Below are 26,958 nucleotides of genomic sequence, written 5' to 3' on the forward strand. Positions count from 1 at the left end.
GAGATCGCGCCATTGCACTCCAGCGTGGGTAACAAGAGCGAAACTCCGTCTAAAAAAAAAAAAAAAAAAAAAAGAACAGAGTACTTCAAACATATCCAAACTGAAACTGGTTCTTTTCTCTGCCTAGAAAGGTACTTAACAATGGGTTCTGAATATCATGTTGACTGACAGGTATGTCATGTAAAAAAGGAAACACTCTCATATCTTACCTCCTTAAAAATATCAGGTTTAACAAAAGAGTATGATGTATAGATCCCTACTGGATAGAAGTGTGAATATCTAACCCATTATATAAATAGTATGTATTGTATGGTATATAAAGGCTATGATTTTATGGGATGCTACCTATTTTTTATGTTTTACTGTTGTGTTCATGTAAAGTAATTGGGAATGGTGTATCTAAAGAAACAAAATGAGTGAAATTTAAATCAACAAACTAAGGAATAAACAGTACAGGTTAAAAAGAAGGATATATGTTAACAAAATAATGACACACTGCAGAATAAAGAAAAAAATATGAAGAAGATACATCTGAGAGCAAAAGGCTGAGGACAGTTCAAACTGGTAGACTATGTAAAGACTGAAATAAAAGCATAAGAAAGAGCAGAGAAGAAATGTGAATAATATTCATAGATAGTAATGAACTGAGGGAATTCCAATGCCATGATAAGTCATGATACAGAACAATGGTATTTCTTTTATCCAAAAGCTTCACGACAGGTAAAGCTACACTATAATCTGAAGAACAAACAGACCTAAATTCCATTATAGGCCTGGAAAGTGACCAGTAGTGATACTTATAGAAAGCAAATGGGCACTTAACTTTAGATTATATCGTTTAATTTTTTTTTTTAAACTTTGGAAAATGTTTCAAACTCCACTTTCCTACCTACTTACTTTATTTTTTAAAATTAGAGAAATATCCAGTAAATCACTATAGATAGCACTGCATTGCTTGTTTGAAAAAAAAGGTTGATAGTGCATTCATTCTTATGCCACCAGCACTGGATCAACCATTATAATATTCAAACCAAAAATGATACTATCAGCAGTATTGATGCTATCTCCTACTCTGAAGCTTGAGTCTCTTTTCTATGAAGAGCACATTCTTAGGGAATAAATCAGGATATGAAATTATACAAAATTGTGTGTGCAAGCATTCAGAAAGAAAGCAGGTAAAAGCTAATTCTCCTCCAAAAAAGGCAGTTTCTAAATGTGGATTCATTAATGAAAACGTAACCTAGCAGTCAGCAGAAGCATTTAGGAATGGAAGGCATACAGTACAATGCCAAGCATTAGAACCAGTGTTCTACTACCATACAACTATTCTAGTTTAACTAACAATCTTTTTTGTCAAGACTTGTTTCTTTTTGTTTTGTTTCCTCTCTGTTTTCAATTGGGAGAGAACTGTGTGAAGCTGATTGCCCATTTAAATCAGAAACACATTGGCTAGATCTAGGTTCAGTATGGGCAGGTAGTGTTTAAGCATTCCACACACCTCCACCAATATGCCACAAACTCTCTATATCCCAGGCTTTCTGATAGGATTCAGCTGAGACTACATATAGCACTTTTACTTGTGTCACACATATGATCTCATGTCTCAGCATGTACTGACATAGGTAGTTACAGTCAAACTTACTCTTCCCACAAATCCTGAAAAAGAAATGGTAGGGTGGAGGCAGAAAATGGACAGAATTTCCCTGCTTACCTAAACAGAACTAGTGTGCATTGCTGCTAAAATATTCTAAAAGCTAGCAGCAAAGATCCATAATATTATACTTGTAATATAAGTATACATAAGCCGTACAACAGACAATCTCAGTCTGTCATTGATAATGATGATGTCTAACTTGTTTTAGTATGTTACTTGTGCCAGGCATTGTTCTAGGTATTATACATCTCATTTAATCCTCATATACAAAAAATAAAATTCTTGTTGGGTAAAGTTATTTTCATCTTCATTTTACACAAAATGACACTGAGATACAGAAAGAAACTGGTTAAATTGATTTTAACATATTTAGCTTATTTAAAGTTAAAACATGAAATTACTCGGGTTGGTTTTAATGCCCACAGTGATAGACTGGATCAAGAAAATGTGGCACATATACACCATGGAATGCTACACAGCCATAAAAAAGGCTGAGTTCATGTTCTTTGCAGGGACATGGATGAAGCTGGAAACCATCATTCTCAGCAAACTGACACAAGAAAAGAAAACCAAATACCTCATGTCCTCACTCATAAGTGGGTGTTGAACAATAAGAACGTATGGACACAGGGAGGAGAACATCATAACCGAGGCCTGCTGGGAGGTGGGGGGCTAGGGAAGGTATGGCAGGGGGTGGGGGAATTGGAGAGGGATAACATTAGGAGAAATACCTAATGTAGATGATGGGGGGGATGGATGCAACAAACCACCATGGCATGTGTATACCTATGTAACAATCCTGCATGATCTGCACATGTACCCCAGAACTAAAAGTATAATAATAATTTTAAAAACCATGAGATTATTTACCAACATTCAACCTTGTGATGTAAGACCAATGGCTGTCATTGACTCTTGATCTGCTACGTAAAGTTTCACGTTGTTCTTCTTGCTTAAACGACACCACAATGTATCACCTATGACTTCCTGTTTGGGTTTATTTAAATTCCGTGACAGCTTAAAGGTACTTGGAAAGCAAACTCATTGAGGGATCCTTCCAGGCTTTTTATATTCTTTCACCCCCAACTAAGGCAATCTTTCACAATTGTGTAGCCCACAGCTATTTAAACTGCAATTTGTCTTAGCAATTCACCTTCAGAAAGTCTTTCCAAGGCACTCACTTAAATCTTATATATCAACAACTCTTTATATTTTGGAACTCATATTTCATCAGTTTGCATAATTAAATTACAATTGTACATTTAATTGGCATAAACGAACTTGAAAACAAACACAAATGACTCTAGATAAGCATAGCAGCAGGTAAACAGATAAACAAAAACAAACCATTTTTTTCAGAGTATTCTGTTGGCCAGAAGCAGGAATAACCTAAGAGAGAGTCTACTGTATATCTATCATTTCCTAATCATAAATAATACCATTTAATAGGTATATTAGCTTTCTGGAAGAATGGATTTATGATGAAGAAATACAAATAAATTTGGCAGAGAGGTTCACAATGCTACCAAAATTCTACACTAGAAAAGTAATACATTCCTTCTTATCTTTCTTTAATTAGAAATTATAGGAGACTTCTTCACTGACAAAAACTAAGAGCACAAAATTCCACCCCAAACTCAATTCAGCATAAGAAGACTCCTACCCGAAGCATAACTATATACACTCACATACAAAAAAAATTAATTAATAAAGAAACGAAGGTTTTAAGAAAGAAACTCCCTTACTAGAGAAAACCATCACCTCTTGGTGGGGAAAACTCTGAATTTAAGTTGAGGTTCAGGCAGTTACTACTTACTTGATGGGGAAAATCACTTCACCTCTCTGAGCTATGGTATCCTTTTCTGGAAAAAGAAAAAAAAAGAGATAATAATAATGGTTCTCTCCTCACAAAACTATAGTCAGAAATATATAAAATAAAATACATAAAAATACTCTGCAAACTATCAATCATCTTATACATATACATTATTATTACTGGAAATCCTAGTTTATATTTTGGACACAGAATTTCAGAGTCAAGGGAGGTCATTTCACAAATGACAAGGCTGTGATTCAGAAGCCTAAATTACTTTCCTACTTACAGTGGCATGGATGGCAGAGTAGATATAGAGAATTCTTGATTAACCAGGGAAAGAATATCACAGGCATGGGTGTGAGATCAAATGGAGATTTCAGGAAGCTAAAGGGCTCAGAATGAGCTAATGCTGTAATGTAGACTGAGCAGAGATAAAATTCCAGAAGCCAAGGAGTGTTGTACAGTAAGTCTTGGCATGACTTTGGTGAGGATAGTAGGGAAGAAATAGAAAGATTAGCCAAAAAAAATTTCAACTATACCAAATTAGTATTCCATCCTGCACAGTAAAATTTTGATGCCTTTACAAACTAAACAAAGTAGGGAATTTAAGATAATTCCTGTGTTTATGCTGTTTCTTTCCACTGGTCAGAATAATTAACCATAGGTTAGGAAGTTAAGAAAACAATAGGAGAGACGTCAGTGAAGTTCAAGTACTTTAATTGGATTCCTTTGGGGACAGTTTGTTTCCCTTTTTCTCTGGCCATTAATCCAGCAGAGGAAAGTGATCTAACACAGCACTATGACATGAAGGGATGGACCCTGAGAGCCTGTCTCTCTATGATGACTGTTCTTGTGCATCCAGGCCGCCTATTGAAACTAACAATGCCTGCTGCTGCTGCCGAAGAGGATCATCCAAACTCTGAAAATGAAACACATCACACAAAGAGATGAAAGAATTCTTATTCCACAGGGTTTAGCTTGCAGCTGGTCATGCATGCCAGAGGGATGTGCCATGAGGATGACAAAGAAGCTTCCAAAGAGAATGGAAGGGGCAGCCAGCCGGACATTTTGAAATACTCAGAAAACTATTCTTTTGAAACTAAGGCAATAAACTAGACTTCTTTATAGCAGAACTTGAGAAAGTCAGGTTTTTTTTTTTTTTTTTTTTTTAAATCTCTGCAATTCATCCACGTTAAAACACTCTTGCGATTAAAAGAAACTTGAATAATTTCTAATTGGTTATACATTTTTGAGGGTTTCCCATTTATAATAAGAGGTCATATTATATAATTGTTTATTTTTTCCTCTGGGTTGGAACTCAATATCACTCCAGAGTTTAAAACTGTATGCAGGAATAGGTGTTGGGTTTTTCTGTAATTGATGTAGACACAAAGAACAATAAATATGTTTGTTATACAAAGTAGCATGCTGGTTAAGATCACAGACTTTGAGGTCTCAGTGATGAAACTGATGGGACGCTCACCGCATGGCATCAGGTCTCATGGGCTCTAAGGATCTCAAATAGCTGTGTCAAGTAACAGTTTGCCCACAGGAGGTGCTCCAAATAAAATCAAGAGTCATAAGAACCTGCCCTACAGCTGCCATTGCTCTTGGCCCCTCAGTTGGTCACAGCAAGGCATAATCTAGCTCTTAAGCTGCCTTGCATATCTGTGTCTAAAGAGTATCAAAAGTAGCACCTAAAATTTTGAAAGAAAATGCTGCACTGGGGCATTGGCCTTCTCTGATTGAAGTTCACTCATTCCTAGCAGTCTAAAAAGAACACTGGCTCTCCCTCCCTGGCCATTCCCCACTACTGTTCCAAAAAGCTCACTTTCTTTTGTTTACAGGATAAATGTGGGAGGCTCCTTTCATTGCCCTTAATGGTATACACAATAGACTTAGCAATCATTTCTACCAATTATATCACTGACTCAGATGAACTCTGCATAACTAGATGTGTGACTTTGTGGAAGTTATTTAATGTCCTTTAGCCTTAGATTCCTCATTGGCCAAATGAAAATAGTTATCTGTCTTATGAGATTGTTGTAAAGAACAGTAAGATAATATTTACCTCACAGTTTAGTTATGAGCACACAGGGTGACTCAATAAATGTCAGTCATTGTCTGTGCCATTTTCTATAACAAGAGTAACAAATAGTTCATTTAAGAAACTGAAATGAGAATTGGAACACAGTATCACAAATATTTGCTGTTACTGTTCAAACACTGTGTCACTTATTTCAGGTTAGATCACAGTTTAAGAAAAGCATTGCTTCTTCAAAAGATTACATGAAAATAACTCACTGGGAGAAATATTTCTTTATCATATATTCAACTTGTTAGTTCTAATTAATCTCCTTCAAACCACTATAAACAAGTTCTTGTTACAAGTATTTTAACTTTTCAAATGGCTACAATTATACTATATTTTATAAATATTTGTTTGGCATTGGAGGGTTTCCATGATTTTTCCAATATTTCTTATTCTTCACTCCTACCATCTCTTCCACTTACTCAGAAGCTCTTCCAACCTCTCTCAGAAAGAGAAAACAATTTGAATGGAAACTGATACTATAAAAGCAACATTAAAATATATTTGGGAAAAAATGACTCTTATTCTAAGTCATGCTGCAGGTGGGGTACCATTCAATGGCACAAAATTAACTTTTAGCCCTAAGTCCATTACCAATAAATTCTAAAGACTACAAAAAGCACAGGGAAAGAAAAATATGTATATCTATAAACAAATAGATTTTAATGAGGAAAAATTACATATAAAGAGATATTTATCATATCTATTTAAAGTAACCATATACAATAAAATTTAACTCATAATAAACTTTTCCCTAAGAATTATAAAATATTTTAAATTCAAACTTAATTCTAGCAAATAAACTAAAAATTTACATAAATTCCTACCATTAATTACTTCTTTATGTTATGAAACTCCACTCCCAAAGTTTTATGCTAAAATCTTTCATTCAAGTTGTAAAGAAGATTAAAAAAAAAAAACCCTACTATTTCATTCTAAAAAAATTGGCCCATAACTAGTGAAAATGTTAGTCATTTTTCTCATCTTTCCTCTTAGCAATGCCCATCCAATGACTAGATCCTGCTAATTCTTTATTTTTACCATTATAGCCTAGAACTTTAAATAATCTAATTATTTTCAACCTCTTACCTCTTTCATCCATATATATGCTTCAAGAATAACCTTCTATTAAAAAGAAAGGCTCAAGAAATTTCCCTTACCTCCTCAAAATCATAAATTGTTTACAGAATAAAATGTATCTCTAGCATACCATTCAGTTTTTCACTGTGTGGCACAGAACTACAATTCAGTTATTAAATAAATTTAAAAGATAGTCACTAACTGCCTGATAGGCTCCAGAGTACAAACTTGATAGTGGGTTGGTAGTAGTGACAAAGATGAGCTCCACAATCCCTGTTCTCAAAGAAGCCAGTTTAGTAGGGAAGCAAATAAGTAAACTAAAACTTGTAATGCCATTTAGTGAGTACAAAAAAGGTAACTAACTACACTGTGCTATTAGAATTAGATGTTAAGTCCTAGCTCGTTGAGGAGGAAAGTAAAATAGAAATATGTTGGTTTTCTGCTTCTGAAAATGATGAACAGAAACAGCATTTACCTCCTGCCTTAAACAACTAAAAAACTAGACAAAGGATATAAAATATTGACTTATAGACATTGCACAACAGGCACAGCACAGCAATTGCTGAGCAAAGGAAATTAACTAGGTTATTCCCACTATTGCTGCAGCATACTACCTTGAGAGAGTTACCAGATCACAACTCAAGGAGGGAGAATCCTAACAGAGCCTGGTTTATCTAAAGCCACACTACTAGTGAGGAATGGAGCTGGGCCTCAGATACGAATCTTTCTGATGGCAAAGTCCCCAGGAGTTTTAATTTTTACTCACCTCTACCTTTTTATTTTTTCTTTTGCATTACAGAAATAATACTTCAAAATTTAAACATTAATTCAGTGAACTTCCCCAGATCCCAACTGTCCCCAGTCACAGTAAAAATATTACCATCCCCTAAATATTGTATTACTTTGTGTTTACTGTTACATAATATTAACTTTCCTGCTATATTTAATAATAATTTTAATGTTATATAACATTTATTGAAGCCTTACTACATTATTTCACGTAGGTAAGAACACTTAAAATGAGATCTAACCTCATAGCAAATTTTAAGTGTACAATATTTTTAAGTGTGCGGTATTGCTGACTACAGGTACAATGCTGTACAGCAGATCTCTAGAACTTACTCATCTTGCTTAACTGAAACTTTGCATCCATTAATTATTAACTTCCCATTTCCCCCTCCCTTCAGCCCTTGGCAAACACCGTCATTCTATTCCTTGATTCTATGAATTTAATTATTTTAGATACTTCATATAAGTAAAATCATATAGCATCTGTCTGTGACTGGCTCATTTCAATTTACATAGTGTCCTTAGTTTGAGCCATGTTATCCCATTATAGTATTTCCTCATTTTTAAAGACTGAATAATATTCCCTTGTGTGTATATACTATTTTCCTTATCCATTCATCTATAGAAGGACATTTAGCTTGTTTCTACATCTTGGTCATTGCTAATGGTGCTGCAATGAACATGGGAGTGATAATCTCTTTGAGATCCTGATTTCAATTCCTTTGGATAAACAACAAAGTAGAATAGAAGGAAAGTACATCATCATAATAAGTGCACACATGAAAAGCCTACGTATCAATTTTTAATGGTAAAAAACTGAAAGCTATTTCACTAAGATCAGTGACACAGCAAGGATGTTCACTCTTGCTACTTCTATTCTACATAGTACTAGAAGTCTTACCCAGGGCAATCAGGCAAGAAAAAAAAGGCATCCAAATTGTAAAGGTAAAAGTAAAATTGTCCAAATATTAAACTTACTTATTAAAAAAGTAAAATTCTCTGAATATTACCCCTCCCCCAAATTCATATATTGAAATTTAATTGCAATTGATAGTATTAAGAAGTGGAGCTTTTAGGAGGTGATTAAATCACAAAGGTAGATTCTATGATGTTATATCTAGGAAACCCTAAAGACTCCATCAAAAAGCTATTCGACCTAATAAATGAATTCAGTAGAGTTGCAGGATACAAAATCAACATACAAAATCAGCTGCATTTCTATATATTAACAAGGATCGATATTAAAAAAAAAATAGAAAAAACAATCCCATCTAAAACAGTACCAAGAAGAATAAAATACTTAGTAAGACAATTAAGGATATTAAAGATTATGTACTGAAAACTACAAAACATTGACAAAAGAAATTAAAGATGGAAGATATCTTGTGGTCCATGGATTGGAAAATTTTAGTATTGCTACAATGTCCATATCCAAAGTGATCTATAGAGTCAATTCTACATTTCTGTGATTCAAATGGAACCACAAATACCAGGAATAGCTAAATTGATCTTCGGAAAGAAAAACAAAAATGGAGGCATCACATTTTATTGCTTAGAAATATATTACAAAACAAAAATAATCAAAACAATATGGTGCTGGCATAAAGATAAGACATATAGACCAATGGAACAAAATATAGAGCCAAGAAATAAATCTACAAATAAATGGTCAACTAATTTTTGACAAGGTGCCAAGAATACACAATTGGAAAAGGATAGTCTCGTCAACAAATGGTGCTGGGAAAAACAAATACTTATATGCAAAATAATAAAATTGAACATTTATCATACAATATACACAAAAATAAACTCAAAATCAATTAAAGATGGGAGGCTGAGAATCACTTGAACCCAGGAGACAGAGGTTGCAGTAAGCTGAGATCACATCACTGCATTCTAGCCTGAGTGACAGAGCAAGACTCTGTCTCAAAAATATATATATATATATCGATTAAAGACTTAAATGTAACACCTGAAACTCTAAAACTTGTAGAATAAAACATACAGGAAAAGCTTCATAACATTCAACATAGTAATGATTTCACAACTGTAACATCAAAAGTACAGGCAACAAAAATAAAAATAAACAGGTAAGGCTATACATCAAACTAAAACCATTTCACAGCAAACAACATAGTGAAAAGGCAACCTATGGAATAGGATAAAATATCTGCAAACCATATATCTCAGCGATTCCCGACCTTTTTGGCACCAGGAACTGGTTTTGTGGAGGACCATTTTTCCAAGAACAGGGGGATGGTTTAGGGATGAAACTGATCCTCAAGCATTAGTTAGATCCTCATTAGAAGTGCACAGTTTAGATCCCTTGCATGCACAGTTCACAATAAGGTTCACACTCCCATGGAAATCTAATTCTGCTGCCGATCTGGCAGGATGCAGAGCTCAGGCGGTAATGCCCACTGGCTGGACACCAGCTTCTGTTGGGCAGTCCAGTTCCTAACATTCGAGGGACCATTATTGGTCTGCAGCCTGGAGGTAGGGGGTTGGGAACCCCTGATATATCTGATAAGGGTTACTATCCAAAATATATAAAGAACTCCTATAATTTAAGAGCAAAAAGCAAAGAAACTAATAACCCAACTTTTAATAATGGGCTACGGAATTTGCTAATGTCTAAATATTACTCCTCCCCCAAATTCATATATTGAAGCTTAATTGTAATGTGATAGTATTAAGAAGCAGAGCTTTAGGAGGTGATTAAATTATGAAGACAGATCATTCATGAATGGAACTAGTCATCTTAAAAAGAGATGATGAGCTGTTTGTCCTTCCACAATGTGTGGGCTCAGAAGGCATCATCTATGAAGAATAGGCCCTCATCCATATTTAGAAACTGCCAGTGCCTTGACCTTGGACTTTCCAACCTCCAGAATTATAAGTAATAAATTTTTGTTGTTCATAAATTACCCAGTATTTTCTTAGAGCAGCTCAGATTAAGAGAGACTTGAATAAAGATTTCTTTAAAGTAGACATACAAATAGCCAAGAGATATATTTAAAAATATTTAAGATCTCTTATCATCATCAGAGTAATTCTAATTATAATCACAATGAGGTATCACCTCACACCTGTCAGGACAGTTATTAATAAAACAAAAGACAAGTGTTGGTGAGGATGCAGAAAAATCTGAACCCTTGTACACTGTTGGTAGAAATGCAAAATGGTAAAGCCACTATTGAAGACAGTTTGAGTTTCTTCAAAAAATTAAAAATAGAAGTGTTACACAATTCAGCATTCCATCTTTTAGGTATTTATCAAAAAGAATTAAAATTGGTATCTTGAAAAGAACATACTATGGTATTTCTCTAAATGCTGCAAATGTAGCAAATCATTTAATCCTTAAGACAAACCTATATAACAGATACTATTTTTAGCCTCAATTTGTAGATAAGGAACCTGAAACACAGACAGGCTAAATAACTTGCCTAAAGTGAAATAACTAGTGAGTTTCAAAGCAGGAATTCAGAACATAAAATCCAGCTCCAAAGTCCATGCATATAGCCTCATTGCTTCCCTATCTGAATCATCTAATAGACTTCTTAAATATAGAGGCAATTCATATAACTACAATCTTGTTATTTGTATATCTCACACTATCTAGAACAATGGGTTATTACTAAGAGATATTCTATGTTGTTTTTGATATGAATGAATGAATAAAAGAGCAATATAAAGCTATGGAGGAATAATCACACTAAGTCAGAACTCTGGTAAACCCTAAACTATATATAAAATGGGCCTAAAATTCTTTATGACAAATTATTCTTCATTCTCACAACTCCTCAGAAATTTTATCCATAAGTAACTGAAGTTTTCATACATTTCACTGATAAGATCTTCACTCTTAGCTAATTTCAATATTGGAAAATTATAGATGATTATTTTATATTTATTTTAATGACCATTAGGACACGTATTTCACATATTTTAGTCTAAGTATAGAACAACATTAAGAATATATTTGTGTGTGTAAGAATATATGTGTGTGTGTGTCTGTGTGTGTGTATATATATGTATATACATGGAGAGTGAGAGAGAGACAGAGAGAATATGGTGGTTTCGGGAGTTGGCAATGAAGAAACCAGCAATGGTAATAACAAAATAGTAGGAATAAAAACAACTAACATTTTCTCAAACACCTCGCCAGAGTTAACGAGTATTACATGCAATAATCACAATTAAGATAGAAGTAATGGAAATACATGCAAATAGCTACAAAATACCATAATCTCAGAATTAATCTTCAGTCCTTTGAGTCTTTTTTTTTTTTTTTAATGGGAGTCTGCCTGTGTCACCTAGGCTGGAGCACAGTGGAGCGATCTCAGCTCACTGAAACCTCTTCCTCCTGGGTTCAAGAGATTCTCCTGCCTCAGCCTCCCAAGTAGCCAGGATTGCAGGCACCAGCCACCACACCCAGCTAATTTTTGTATTTTTAGTAGAGATGGGGTTTCACCATTTTGGCCAGCCCAGGCTGGTTTCGAACTCCTGACCTCAAGTGATCCACGCCCCCTCGGCCTCCCAAAGTGCTGGGATTACAGGTGGGAGCCACTGCGCCCTGCACTTAGAGACAAATCACAAATGTTTATTATGAAGTTTAAGTTTTGTTCATTAATTTAATTCACTGTATTCTTCATAAAACTCTGATATGCAAAACCTTCAATAATTCAATTACATATTATCCATACTTTAAAAATAATTGCTCAAGGGACATATCTAATTTACATTACAATACATTACATTATTAATGGATACTAGTCATAGAGTGCCTACTATGTGTTGGGGAAAATACTAGGTGTTTACTATATTATCTTATTTACCCTCCATCATTCTAGTTTGGCTTTCTTATCTGCATTTTACAGATGAGGAAAATAGCTCAGAGTTATGAACTGAATGTTTGTGCTCAAATTTATACGTTGAAACCCTACCCCAATATAATGCTAACAGCAGATGGGGCTTTTGAGAGGTAACTGGGATTACATAAAGTCATGAGGATAAAACCCTCATGAATGGGATTCATGCTCTTATAAAAGAGATCCCTGAGAGCTAGCTTGCTGTCTTTCTACCAGAAACACAATGAAGAGTTAGCAGTCTGCAGCCCAGAAGAGGGTCTTCACCAGAGCCCAACCATGCTGGCACTCTGATCTTGGACTTCCAGCCACCAGAACTGTGAGGTTATAGCAGCCCAAAGTGACGAAGACACTCAGAATAAGCTGTCCATGGTCTTATAAAGATCAAACATTGTACTAGAACAGGAACTCAAATCTACCTTGGGCTACCACAAACAATAAGAAAATTTTGCAAAGTAGGAGACTGTAAAGTTAACATACAAAAATCAACAGCCTTCCTATACAGAAACAAAAGCCAGTTAGAAAACAGACGAAAAGACCCTGTTTAGTATAGGAAGTATATAAGAAAGATAGTAAATAAATAAGTGACTATCATACCAAACGGTCGACTTAATATGTTTAAACCTAAAGCCAAAAGGAAAATTATAGAACATTTTAGCAAGACACAACAGTTATTGAGCAAATAAAAATAAAAAACAGATTCTTGGATAAGAAGATTCATCCTCATAAGAACGTTAATTGTTGTGATGTTCATTCATAAATTCCTTACAATTTCAATAAAAATGCATCAGGGTTTTAAATTTTCCTCAAGATCTGCTAGTTGATTAAAAAGTTCACTTAGAATAAAAAGGAAGCAAGAAAAGCCGGAAAACACTGAAAAAGAGTAATGGTAGGAGTAGGGAGGGAAGCTAACATTTTAGATATAAAAGTCAGTTGGGGGGAAATAGGGGAGGGACGGTGGGGGGTGGGGAGTTGGGGAGAGATAGCAAGGGGAGAGATGCCAGATGTAGGTGATGGGGAGGAAGGCAGCAAATCACACTGCCACATGTGTACCTATGCAACAATCTTGCATGTTCTTCACATGTATCCCAAAACCTAAAATGCAATAAAATAAATAAATGGAAAAAAAAACACATTATAAAGCTTCTATAATTAAAATAATGTGATAATGTCACATGCATAGACAGGTCAATGGCACAGAATAGAAAAATATAAAAATACATCTGATTGTATAGAAAAACTGTAGGATACCATGCAAGTACTAGAAGAAACACTGATGAATTCCATTACAAACTGAAACTGCGAAAATTGTTTCTAATTATGCTTCAATGTGATAATATGCAAGAAAGTCAACTAAACAATGACATATTAAAGGCATATACTTCTTTTTATCAAATAATCATCATTCTCTGGATTCTATGTAAAGCAATACCTAAAACACCCCTGGAATCACATAAATCTCAAAATTGTGGAGTAGAACCAACTGTAACATTTCCTCTTTCTTCATCATCATTTTTAAACCCCAGCAGAAAGACCATAGTAATATAACCAAAACCCAGAAGAGCCTAAAAGACACATCTGTAGGGTTTGGTTGGAAATAAATGACACTCTTCTATATCCAATTCATATCTAAGACTTTTCCTTGCATTTCAGTACAATGATGCTTACTTTTTAACCGGGATTACAATCCTTGAATATCTCAATCTACCATTTATATTAAAAAATGCATAAGCAATTTCTATGTGCTAGAGGGCAAGGGCCCTTAATAGATATTTAGATTTATACTATAATTAAAAATAATAATAATGCAAATATATGCCAAATCTCTGTAAACAATATTTTCAGAAAATTTGTTGTAGAGAAGGACCCCTGGTGTCCAGCTGGATTTAAGCCAGTCTATAATATAGCTTTGCCTTCGAGTCTATTATGAGACAGATCTTTACTTACCTTGAAATGTTTGACTTCACCATAAAATATAGCAAGTTTCTAAAATTTGTAAAGATTATATTTAGGGATAACAATATTGGTAATGCTACATTTCCAAATAAACATTTTGAGAAGCATGATATAGATTCTTTAACTGAATACACCATCACTGACCGGCAGAAATGTATCTCAGACACAATAGTTACAGTGTTTGACTGGTGTCTCTGGAACATATAGATAGCATCTACATTTATAAAAATAAGTACTATATTCACAAGTGGCTTCTGGAAAAGCTTCTTTTAAAAAACAACATTAAAATGGCACATTGGCAAAAGACATCACAGTCTTGCTGTATACTAACATTGCCTTGCAAATGAAAACCTGCACTATTCCTTATGATCAGGGTTTCACCCATTTATTTGGTTAATCATTCAAATGGCTAAACAGACCTCTAATTTGAAAATAAAAACCAATTGATGCAATCACAAACAAGTTCTAAAATTGCGGTTTATAAAAATTGAAATCTTGTTCTAAGCCAAAACACACACACAGTTACCTTTTCCTAATCAGAGCATTCATTTCTCCTCATTATGATCTCACAAGCACATTAAAATCTTATTAACATTAATTACTTCTGAGCGCCTATGTATGAGCAGTGACAGTAGTGAGTGTGCGTGTGTCTGGATCATATCTACATTTATATACCTTGCTGCACTTTGCTTATAAAACATGTGAAAATATTTCTGCTAACACCAATTAGCTAATTTCACACACACACACACACACACAGATAGTAAACTGCTGTCTCACTGCACAGCCTATCAGAAACCAGTAAACATATGGACAAACGGACGGGAAAGAAAGCAGAAACACCTCTTGAATGTGAAAACTAAAATGTCTTATACTTGAGCCAGAATTGTTAAGGAGAAAACAAGTTAGGAAAACAAAAAATGCAAAATAATTTAAAATGATAAAACCAAGCATTCTATTTTCTACACAGATGGGTTCAGTGATAAAATGATAGAGACAAAAGAAAGCTGGCAAGCAAAAAGCAGCTAACACAGGAGAAATATACAGAAACGAAAATGTCCTTCCTAACATGTATGTACATGCACATACATGTACAAACATATACTTTTCTGCTCCTCTTAAATATACTCATATTATAATTTAAATAAAAACACTATAAACTTTGACCATAGGGTAATAGCACACTACATTTCAAAGTCAAACAGGTCTATCCGCACAAGCAAATAAATATTCCTGCTCAAACTAAATGCCTTCTGAATTCTACTTACACTAAGAACAACATACACAGGAGCCATTAACACCTACAACGGACACTCAATGCTTTCTGAATTCTACTTACACTAAGAACAACATACACAGGAGCCATTAACACCTACAACGGAAACTCATTGTAAATGCAAAAACCTAGGCATTTATAGCCACACATATAATTCTTATCTCTTTGCTTCACAATCTCCTTTTCTCAGCATCCAACTATTTTATCATTCACAAATATACTCCACCAATTTGTGTCCTTCTTTGCCTCATCATCTGTCCTTCATTAGGAATATTATTAAAGAATAACTATTGATCATCACATCCACATTTTCTTTTTCAACACATGTGCCTATCTTCTCCTCACAGCCTAGAGTTTGGAAATCCAAAGTCCTATTAGATCCCATTATCTCTATATCCACATATTCTATCCTGAGTCTTTCTGCCATCTTTAATTTCTTTGTTGCCATCAAACTTTATTGTTTTACAAAGAAAATACTTCAGAATTCCTTATGGAAAACACCAAGAATCAGCCAAAAAATAGTCTGTATTCCATAATAAAATTTTCAGTGAGAACACTTAACCTCATTGGACTACTACACCTATGTTTGTAAACAAAGGAGAGTAATAAAACTTAAACATAAAAGTATTGTGCTTGATTACATTATTTTGGAACATTTGGCTATGAATGAAATATAGGAAGAATACAATATATTCAGCCAGCCAGCACAATTAATGTTCAAGCTGATTTAAGCAGTGAAGCTATAATTAGAGCTCATGCTATAATTCCAATTTTCTACCATTGTCTAGCAAGCTCACTGGCCAATAGCATAAGAGTCAATGACCTGTAGGAATATAGGTATGCTTCACAGAGATGGGCTAGCTACATGACAAAATTCTAAGCGCTCTCTCTGTAGAGTAGGATATATATTGGAGAAGAAATGGTAGGGAGCAGAAAGAGGGTTTCTAAACTGTAATGAAATAGTATTAAAATAGGTGACATTGGTATTAATATAAAGTTTAAATGATAACCAAGAATATACTGTATTTTGTTTTAATTTAGTATTATTCAACATGCTCATAACTGAACAAAGTTTAGTGGATATTCTCTGTGAAACCTAAAACCTGCTAATATAAGCACTATTAGCTAATAAAGTAGTAAAAGTTTTTTTTAATAAACTAAAGAATAGTAAAATAATGCTACATGCAATAAAATGGTATTTTAAAACGAGCAAGAGTTATTTCAAGTAATTTCCAGTTTACCATAACAATTTACAAATTAAAATCATTATCCTTATGATGTTTACATAGACTTTGTATAGGTCAACAATCACAGTGCTATTTACTATTTGTGAATATTCTGAATTAAGCAGGCTTACCACACTGCATGAAGAGTGCCCTTAAAAAAAAAAAAAAGCCTAGGGAACTAAGAAAATAAAAATTCGAAAACCTAATAGAATTAGTGGTTGCCTGTCATAACACAATAGCACTCTATACTTAAAAAATACATTGATTTTTAATTAGTAAAAACTGAAATATTTGTTTATAGGCCATTTATAGACCACTAAACAAAATCTGGGAACCAAAAATTAGAGCATTAACAACAATTGCCAAATGTAGGTCTAACAGGTTTTTTTAAATATCAAAATAAACACATAAGTGAAAAAATATGAAATTTGTTTTTTAAAAGATTGTTTTATATTAACATTTTCAAGAACACACTGAATTAAGATAGATCCCTAATGATCAGAAAATTATAGAAAATGAGGAGCGACTAAAGTAATAATCTTGAGTAAATATAAAAAGTATCATCATGTTAATCAATTAGCTATGCTGCAGACAGCATCCTAACAATCCGCTGACATATGACCAAGATGTAACTAGCAAAAAGTGCACAAATAAGTTGACACTTAGAACCCACATTCTCTTTCATAAATGCACCATTACAAACTGCAAAGATTAGGTGGCCAAATTTCAACATCAATGATTCACTAGGCATTTGAACCAGATCTAAGAATCATGGTCTTTATTTCCCAGTAAAAGCTAATAAGCTGAGACTTACTTAACTCTTTATTGTTTTGTTTTGTTGTTTTTGTTTTGTTTTGTTTTGTTTTTCAAGCTTCTCAAGGAATACCGAAATTGAAGACTACATGTGAAAACGATAGTTCGTCATTTTCAAAAAAGATATCCAGATTGCCCTCCAATCGGTGAAATCTGAGATGTCTACGGAGTCTTCTTTGTGAAAGCCTTACAAATATATCCAAAGATCCTGAGTCCCATATGGCTCTGATAAATGAAACCCGTTATTGTGAATTTCAAGCTCTTCTTTAAATCAAAACACTATTGGGTGAATTTGGTGCTCATGAAATAAAGCACTAATTGCGTGGCCTAACAACACTGAATCCTCTGCCTAGCAGACATTTTAAGTTGTGCCAAATTGGTTTTGGGATGTGAACAAATATCCTGGAGCCAGACTCTCTCACATGCACACACTACTCCCTGGAAGTAAGTTGGACACTCTTGGAAACCATTAACTCTTTCAGGCCACCAGGGAACCTAACTCTCAGTAAAAGACCTCTTTTAAGGTAAACACAAGTCATTTCATCTAAAGTTAAACCTAAGTAAGAGGTAAAAGAGCAAAAACTAATTTGTGGCTAAACATTAAAATGTCCATAGACATGAAATAGTCCCTATACCCCAATGGATGCTTTTTCAAATGTAACCAGAACATCTTATCTGGGCATAATTTCCAAGATATTAATAAGAGTTCTGTGCATTCAGGAAAAGAAATTCATTTTAAGCTTAATATGCCACATTTGCCTTAAGCCAAGTGATAAGAAACTTTTGTTTCTTTGGTAATCACTCTCAGCTTATTATATCAGGAAATTTCTTTTGAGTTTTTGTTTCACCACATAAAATATGATTTCCACACTAGAAATTTTTTACGGTCTTTTTGTTTTGGTTCAGAAAAAGGCCTACAAACATGAAGCTGAGAATTTACATGGCAATTAATCTAATCTAATCCCATCTCCCTCATACTTAAATTTAGGAGTTCATAAAAACAATTTTTAAAAGCACCTAAATATAAGAAAAATTTACAAAAATAGACTTTGTATTTTTTTTAATTTCTTCAGCAGTAATTTAGAAATAAGTTGTTTACTTTGGTAGGGCATTTTAATTAAGCATTTTATTTGCGGTATAATGAAAGCACAGCATTTCTTTCCCCTTTTATCTCACTGATAAAAATCCTGGATTACATTTGTCCCCAGGATTATCTAAACTAACTACAATTTTACACTTTTAGGTCACAGTCATTTTGTTGCTGTCATTCATCTTTCACCTTAAAGGCTTATGAAGATAAAGTAAAAACTGCTTTTTTGGGGGTGGGAAATAGCTAAATGCTTATGAAAATGGTATTTCTCAGTCATTTCTAGTTTAAGCCTTCTATATTTCTTAGAGAACCATATTTATTTTGTGCCAATTGGAGTGAATTTAAGAGTATTACTAGAAACCTATGTTCCATCTCCAACAAAGCTTTATATCCTAACAATTAGTTTGCATGTGCTGCTGCTATTGGCTCTTAATAATATATATTAAAAAAATAAATAAACAAAAAACAGCCAAACAGCCTTGTCAGCCAATGCTAAAATGAAAGTAGCTGCTATTTGCAAGTAGACAGGACACAGTAAATCAAATGTGTGTAGCTGCTTCTGGCTTCTATTGGTTCAAACTACAATTCTTAGAATTGAATACAAGCTATGGGTGTGTCAATATGAAGGACATCTACCTGATTTTCATTGGAGTTTCAGATCTCTGAATAATTCACATACTTCCAAATCAAAATTTGGAGGACCTGATAGTCCTCTGGTCTGTGTGTGTACTATGTCTGATGTGATGGCATCACTTCTAAGTTCTGTTGCATATTCAGTTAGTTAGCTGCTGGTAACCAAGTAAAACTCACATTCTAGTAGAACTTGTTTGATATCTAGAACCTTACTAAGCACACTAAGGAGTAAATGGTAATACTCAACAGATACCACATTAAAAAGTTTTCAGTAATTTTTAAGTCAAATATTTATCATATCAGTAAGAATTTGTTCCAATACATACTCACAACTTAGGGTGATACTAGGGCCAAATAGCAACTCTCCCCTATCGTTCAAGCACAGAGGCTATCTGGGGCAGTTATAAACTTTATTGAAGTCCAAAATTCTGATTCATATTTCTACCATGGTCCTCCTTTCCAGCCTAAATTCATCTAATGATATCAATTTAGGAGAAAAAGACATTGAAATTTAGCTTATGTTCATTTCAAATATCTCAGATAAACTGCAATTAGGAGCTAAACATAAAAATAGTCTATCTTTAAATAGGTGTCCATCACATTTTTCATGTTTAGCATTCTGCCATGAGCTCAGAACTATTTATTCAATAACATTTCTTTTTTCCAGCTCTATGTTCATTACTGACATGATCCAAAAGGCTTAACATGACAAAAGCCAAAAGGCTTAACATGATGGACGCTGTCCTTATAGCTCAACTAATTGTAAATGGTTTTGACAATCTATATATATTTAATAACTAGCCTTTACACCTGAGATTATCAGCAGAATAATTTTTTAGATGTTAAAAGGCAGTAGCCAAAAAAGAGGAGGAAAAAAATGCTAAGTAGGAATATTAGAGGAGCATCTTTATCAACAAAGGAAGTGGATTGTCCAATTTCCTCACTGGAGAAATGAATAACCTAGTTCCCAGTACTAACGCCAGCACTGAAAACTGCTGTGTAATTGTAGGCAAGTTATTTAACGTCAGTTGGCTTCTACTTTTAATCTTCTACTTTTAGTGATGCAAGGGTAATACAGTTTCAGGTACTAATTGCTTCCTGCATCCCTATATTGGCTAGGATCTTTTAAAAATTATTTCCTGGCCAAAAGCTCACCCACATGCCATCAGTTATTTTCTCTCCTTTTTCCTGTCTCCTTTGCCTCTGCAGGGAAATAAAATTAGCAGTCAAAGTTAAACATGCCCAGTGGGCAAGACAGACTTTAGTTTAAGGAAAGGGATGGAGTAAGTTGTGTTAAAGTGCTTATTTGGCCCCAAAAGGTTCATTGTTGGGATACTACCTCCCACAAGTAGTTCCACTGGAATTTTTCTAAGGAAAATGGAGAACTGTTTTAAGATAGACACACGGCCTTTAAGCTGGTCTCAAATCAAAATAAATTTAGGATATTCAAAAAACACCCTACAGGACTTTCCCTGTGGAGCCTAAATAAATCACTGACCAAATTTTCCAATTCATACTCTGCTGTTAAATGGGACTTTCTGCAAAATAGTGGTTTAATTTCTACATCTGAAAAAGGAGTATAGGTAAAGTTCTTCACTTTGGGTTTTTATTCGTCTCTCTTCTCTGATAGTATTCTAAAAGAATGCCATTTGAGAAAAGACCACTTGTAGAGAAGAAAATTGAAATATAACTGCAAATTTCCAATAAACTTGAAAGTCTGTTGAAGACAAGACTACATCGCTGGTTAGTGATTTTGTGGGTTTTTCTTAAAAAATGTACCTTTTGATACATAGATAGGTATTAAGAATATCCCAAAAGTGTGTACATATATACATTTATAAAATCATAATTATTTTCACACCTAAAGGATATATTTCAGAGCCCTTACTGCATTTTATTGCATATTAATAATTTGCCTATTATTAAATGTATAAAAATATATAAGTATTACATTTTTAGCCAGCCGTACGGAAAAAGTGAGACATTATAAAAGTTTGTATACATATTGTATACATTTGCTGTCACTTCATACAATGAGGCATTGTTTTTTCAAACAAAAACATTAGAAATACTCAGGAATCCGTTTTTAGATTTTATGAAGCACTGAGGCATTACTGCTGTTAACACTTTCATTGGATTTTAAATGCAAGCCAATTATTTTAAGAATAGTAACAATGGCTATGCCATCAAATTGTTGTGTTTCACAGTGAGCCATAATAGGTAAAACTGGAATTTTCCTTCAAATAATCTGTCCCATCCAAAAGTTTTAAATCTCAGATAAAAATATAAACAAAAAATTATTCACTTCAACTTATTTTCCTAGAGGATTATGCATTATTAATTCCCAACTTTACAAGATTTAAGAAATTACTGGACTGATTAAGAGAGGCAAAATGTTTTGTTCCCTACAAAAAAAACAAACTTAAATCCCACAAAGTTTAATTAGTATTTACTGGTTCAACAAATGGAGGAACAGCCTGATTCTGAAGAGCAACTGCAAAGCAGAGTCAGAAACTGTATATACTACTGGTTAACTTTGTTGTGAAAATTAGAATGAACCAGAGTTCAATCCCAGTTCTGCCACTTACTAGATCCGCAATCCTGGGCAAACCACTTAACCATTCTAAATCTTTTTTTCTTATCTTTAAATAGGTTTAAGAAATACTTCATAGCAAAGGCATAGCGGTTAAAAGAGATCCCATAGGCAAAGTTCCTTAACAATTCATTAATTATGATTATCACTACACTTTAGACCCCTTCTGACCACTGAGAAGACTTGAATTCTAGATCCAGCTAAAAATCATTTTTTTAATAGAAAATTTTTTTCAAAATTCAATTTACATGGTCTAAGCAACAATTACGATAGCGTGTCAGTGGCTAACGTGGCACTCTAAGTTAGACACTATCATTTAACACAATGGGAACCTGGTAAAATTTTACTGAATGAGAAAAAAATATAATAGGATATAATAGAAAGAACAGAGACTAAATCTTGGCTTTGACTCTTAGCAGCTGTGTGAATTTGGCAATTTTTTCTGTAAGCTTCAGTTCTTTCATCTGAAACATAGGCAGAAAACCAGTGTATGTAACAAAGTTGTTGTATGCAAAGATTAAATTAAACACTTTGTGTGAAAGGTGCTTAGTAATATCTTGTTTCTTTAATTTTGACATTTCAGGACAAGAGTTGTAATTGGTTTTCAAGCCTAAGCTTTTCTTAAGTAGCAGTATCAACTCTGGCCTCCTACATAAAGTAAGATTATGTTTAGTTAAGGAATAATGTGAGAGATGAGGATAAATTCAGGTGTGACAGTAAATATGTTTTAACAATATACCCTAGAAACAAAAGCAATGATTCTCAAACCTTGCAATATTATTAGGATCTTTGGGGGTAGCTTTTGCAAAATATGGTTGCCCAAATACCAGTCTAGACACTCCAACTTTAGATATGTGGGAGTGAACATAGGAACCTGTGTATTATAAAAGCCCTTGGGTGATTATGACACATAATCATCAACTAAAGTCAAGTTTTCTAAAGTATGTGGGCCAGCTACAACTCAGGATGCCTGAGTTCCATTCCATACCCATTAATAATGGAGCTCAGAAATTTGAATTTTGACCAGGATCCGAAGAATGTCTTATGTAAACTAAAGTTTGAGAACCACTGGACTTGACTATGGTAAGATAATATTGAAAAGAATATTTTCATATTTGGTTATTTAAACATTTTTCCCTCTGTTTTAAAGTAAACATTACTGTCAAAAATTATGAGCGATGCGTAAAAATATTATCTAAAGAAAATATTAGTTTTAGAGTTTATTATTACAGGTTTCAAAATCAAAACAGGAAATAGAGATAACATTTTAAATCACCTCAAGAGGGTCTACCAGCACAGAAAAGTATTGCACCTAAGAAATGCCATGAGTTTCACTGTTTCTTAAATTTGTGTGTTTTGTTTTGACTTAGTTTTTATTATCCATTCCTTCTTTAATTAGAGCAGTAATGACAATAAATAATATTTGTATACTGCTTTACTACTTATAAAGAAATTTCATATATATTAACTTAATCCTTACAATAACCTTGTGAGGTATATAGAAAGGGTAACATATATTATCACATTTCTCCCAATAAGAAAACTTTTAAAAAGTTTATGCAACTTGCCCAGTCATAAAAGTTTGCTGGTGTTTATAGTGATATGTGGACTGAAACCTCTAGATGTAAATTTCATGTGAGATTGTGTGAAATTTAAAACTTAGGATTCATTTTTAAGTGTTGTGAATCAAAGTCAAAATAGCCTGAGAGTCTCTAAACTGCAAGTAGGCCCTAGTCCTCTACCAGCTCTGGGTTCATCTTACTATATAAGTTTATTATACTTTATTTATTATATGGTTAAAGAATAGAAGGAGAGTGGAGCTCAATCAACCAAAAACAAATGAACAAAAAAGCAAAAAACAAATAAAAAATTGTAATACTCATCCATTAAAATACTATTTACCCTGACTATTTGCAATTCAATCCCCTATAAGCCCTTTGCCTCAGTTTTCTCTTCTAAAACATGAAATATCAAATAGGACTTTCAAAGGCTAGCAATTTAATTTTCAGCTATGATGGTACTTTAAAAAGTGAAACTAAATATACAGCTAGAAAAATTCTAACATTTGTCCATCCCTACAAAAATCCTGTCAAATCAACTAGTCCAGTCCACTCATTTTACACATAGGAAGTAGACCTAAAAAACTTAAATTATGTTACCCCAAATAATAGCAAATTTGTTGTGAAGCTGGAATTAAAAATTATCTTAACACCAGAGTCAGTTACAATACACACTTGTGAATAGTTATGTCTTGTTTTCAAAATCAAAAAGAGAAAATGGTCATTTTTACTAAGAAAGGAAGAAGGTAATTTATAAAGGGATGTTTAGGCAGGATATGGTATCAGAAGGTGTTTTTCCAAAGTAAAAATGCTCTAAACTTATTTTAGACACAGAAATGGGTGTGTATTTTATATATATATATATAAAACATATATATACACATATATATATAAAACACATATATACATATATAAAACATATATACATATATATATAACATATATATATATACATATATATATAAAACATATATATATACATATATATAAAACATATATATATACATATATATATATAAAACAAATGAGAATATTATAAACCAGCTAGACATAATCATTTGTTTAGACCTCAAATATTTGCATAGCTCTGTGCTGAATGCCAACAGAAAGTTCTGGAGTATGAATAAAACAGATGCTATCCTTGAGAAGCTAAAGGTTTAGTTGGAAGATGTGCCTACAAACAATGGCAATGGCAATACAATGTGAAAAGTGATATTGCCAAGGTATGCATATAAAAATTGCTGTGGGGATGTGAAAGTAGGAGCACCTCAATGTCTGAAATGATTGAGCTTAGATGAGTATCTCTGACAATCCCTGTCTTCTCCATTTCCAATTCTAAATTAAATACATCCCTGTTTATGCCAAGAATTGTTAAAGAATTTTTTATATACCCTGGTAGGAGAAAAGTAGTAAAGTGCACACATCCTAACTTTTCCTTGGATATTAAGAATTTTCAAAGACTAAAACATATTATAGAATTTTGGTACAGCTACTACGAAATCAGAGCCTGAAACAATTTGCCAAATTTTTGCAAACGTCCTGTCCTTTTTTTTTTCACTGACTCATGCATCAGTTATTTGCACAGCAATAGGGACACAAGGTGGCACTGTCGTGCTGACATTCATTTCAGGGCCCTTTCTAAATGGACAAATTTGAAAGAGGCAAAAAAGACCCTATTGTGACAACTAACACCAGAGTTGTAATACTGGCCTTCTTCTGGTCTACGAACATTAACACTGGCCTAAAGAGGAATATTTTGCACTTCATGAATATCACATCATGCCTATGTAGAAATAGGACATACTCTCTGATGACTTCTAGAAAATGTCATGTGTGTATTCACAGAAATGTCCAAAGGCAAAGAGTGCAGCTTTGCCATTAGGAAGTCAGAAGTGAACTGCTTGCTATTGGCAAGGCAGTGGACACGGATCGCCTCTCCATCTAGTGGCCAATGGAGAGGAGTGGAGCCATAGTAATCATGTTGCACTTCATTCCATTAAAAAACAGTCTTTTTACCAAATCACCCATAGGCAATTAAGTCAGTTTGCCTGACAAACAACAATTTTTGGTTTATGGCATTCATTCAATTATTAAACGGACTCAATAACATATTATGACATCTATTTAAGTTAAGTCATCACAAAATTAAAGTGCCTGTGCTCTGTTAAGCCACATAAATGTCCTTTATTTTTCCCTTATTACCAACCCTAATTTTTCTCCATTTATTTGTGACTTACAGGTAGAAAATACAAGCAAGATTATCTATATACATAGCTACTTGAAATCACACAATATTTTAGATGAAATAATATTTCAAAAAGCTTTTCCCCTTATTTTACAGGAAGGAAACTGAGAGATCAAGATGTACTCAAAGTCACAAAGTCAGAACAAAAAAACAGACCTCCAGATTTAACTTTAAATCCATTTTGGTATTGATTAATACCTCCTGATTCCCCAGAAAATGCTTTTTGTACCACAACATAAGGTTTCTTTCAACATACCAGGAAAATAGTTTCTTAAAATGTTTTTTAGTCATATATTTTTAGGCTAAGGTGATATGAGTGAAAGTATTGTTTATAGGCCTAGCACATCTTCATATCCATAGGTATATTTTGAATGTGTTATAAGAACACAATTATTTTTATATTTAACAATTACATTCATTCAACATTTAGAAAGCAGAAAAGCAAGTGAGATAGGGAATAGGTGGAATGTGTTGGTCAAAATTACTAAACAAAAATGGTTTCAGAAAGCCATTATGCGAAACAAAAGCTGAATCCATTCAGACTTCTAGAAGAGTTGTTTTTTGTTTTGTTTCATATAAATTATTTGACTGTATTTTGTTTTTTAAGAGGAAACACACACATTTATTCAACTAATCACTTCATCTATTTTAATTCAGCACACGATGCTGTTTGGGGGCATATTTTGGGAAAGCTTTGTTGGTAAAGCTTCTTATCAAATGAAATCTGTCCATCAACTATAAAAATCTGCTCACAACTCCAGACTCAAGAATTAAAGGCCAAAGGTATGAAGGAAATCTGGCAGTGGATGTTCTAGAAATGTGAGATGTTTTGACTTTCTTCTATGATCTTCTTTGGTGGTACCACTGGAATCTGTCTTGGGGTGCAAAGGGAATTTAAATAGATCTGCTTTAGACAGATGCAAAAACTAATGCTGTACAGATAATGCAAATGCCTTTTAATGGGAGTTAGCAAAAAAGTCTTTTTATTTCATTATACTTCTAAATTTAGAAGCTTCAAAAGCATGAACCTCTCAGCTACTCTCAGCTTTACCCCTGTACCCTCAGCTTTATCCCTTTATATTATCTCAATTTATCTCTACTTGTTTCTTAATCATCTCTAGTTGTCTCCCTTCTAGAAATGAGGTGACGGGATGAAGATCATTGTTGATTTGGAGAACTAGAGAAAGTAAGGACTACTATAAAAAGTAAGTTCTTTTTGCCTTACCTAAAGCTAAGGTAATAAGTGCAAATCACCAGAAGATGGAGAA

General features: G+C 33.6%; 1 protein-coding gene across 30 annotated transcripts in view; it reads right to left on the bottom strand.

Moving 5' to 3' along the window:
• Nucleotides 1–26,958, bottom strand: part of ZBTB20 (zinc finger and BTB domain containing 20) — an 812,433-nt gene that overhangs the window by 724,182 nt on the left and 61,293 nt on the right. For 22 of the 30 annotated variants that reach the window (XR_005202621.1, XR_005202622.1, XM_037743869.1 and 19 more), the window contains one exon: nucleotides 3,471–3,516. The exons of 6 other annotated variants lie outside the window; for them this stretch is intronic. The gene's annotated coding sequence lies outside the window, so the exon portion shown is untranslated. Of the gene's footprint in view, nucleotides 1–3,470; nucleotides 9,097–26,958 lie in introns of those variants that run through there. 2 more of the 30 variants (XM_037743861.1, XM_037743854.1) reach the window with 2 other exon arrangements.

Source organism: Cebus imitator, unplaced genomic scaffold (assembly GCF_001604975.1).
Source record: "Cebus imitator isolate Cc_AM_T3 unplaced genomic scaffold, Cebus_imitator-1.0 Scaffold157, whole genome shotgun sequence".
Taxonomy (NCBI): Eukaryota; Metazoa; Chordata; class Mammalia; order Primates; family Cebidae; genus Cebus; species Cebus imitator.